The sequence below is a fragment of the Camelina sativa genome, chromosome 3 (assembly GCF_000633955.1).
Source record: "Camelina sativa cultivar DH55 chromosome 3, Cs, whole genome shotgun sequence".
NCBI lineage: Eukaryota > Viridiplantae > Streptophyta > Magnoliopsida > Brassicales > Brassicaceae > Camelina > Camelina sativa.
The window spans coordinates 28,431,613-28,432,791 of NC_025687.1; positions in this window are offsets into that span (position 1 = coordinate 28,431,613).

The window sequence follows — 1,179 nt, forward strand, 5'->3', positions numbered from 1 at the left end:
ATGAGCCAAAGCTTAGTGACCGAATGAAAGGATATTCGGCCGGGAATGGGGCCGAATGGAAGCCGTGACCGCGGACGCTGGGACGTCCGGGTCGCCTCTCCTGCCGCTAGTCGGACAACCTCATCAGACCGCTCGACCTCATTTTCGAAAATCTTTGCATTCCTTGCTTTCGATATATACCACATAAGCTAATGGAACGCTGAAACCTAGGAACTTGGATTTGTAGGACCCAAAAAATAATCCACATTTTTGTACATGAACTACGTCGGAAAGGAGTTTGGCCCAACCGGTACATGTGATAACGCCTATGCCTAACGGCGAAAATCGCATGATTGATTGTTTCCTCCGCAGCACCACACTAAGCACAATCCAAATCATAAGCAATACCTCGCCGACTTTAATTTTCCAATACCAAAATGCATCCTGATATGTCTATATTTTGTCTCTCCTCAGCATATATTTATCATGCATTTAGCTAGGATAACTGATTGTTTTACATCATTTTCTAAGTCTTTTCTATACACTATGCATGTCTAGGTAGTTCTTGCATCATCCTTGCATACATTGTGCATTTCGGAGTATTTCAGGTATTGAGGAGATGTTGGAAGCGCATCCGTCCGAGCCATGCTCCCCAGCGTCCGTCCGAGCCATGCTCCCCAACGTCCGTCCGAGCCATGCTCCCCAGCGTCCGTCCGAGCCATGCTCCCCAGCCTCCGACCGAGCTATGCTCCCCAGCCTCCGACCGAGCCACTCTCACTCGTCATGCAACCCAGCGGTCCGACCAAGCCACTCTCAATCGCCACACATGTAACGCCCGCGAACCAATTTCTGGAATTTTGGTTAGGGTGTCGATCGACACCATATGTAGTGTCGGTCGACACTGTTTGCTGACGGTTCGATTGGTTCGATTTTAATCGTCCGGTTTGCATGGTTGGTTTAAGAGATGCCCTAAACTCGAGTTTAAAAGGGGAACTCGACTTATTTCGTCCTTTTAGCCGTTTTTGGACAGAGAAGCAGAGAGAAGAAGGAGAAAACGTTTTTGAGAGAGATTTGTGAGATCCTTTGTTGTTCTTTAGAGATATATTGCTGTGGAGTGAAGATCTTGTGTTAGGAACGAAGGAGAAGGCTTCTAAGTTTTGGATTCGTCGTTGTTGAGTGAGAATCTTCCTGCAAAAGAGG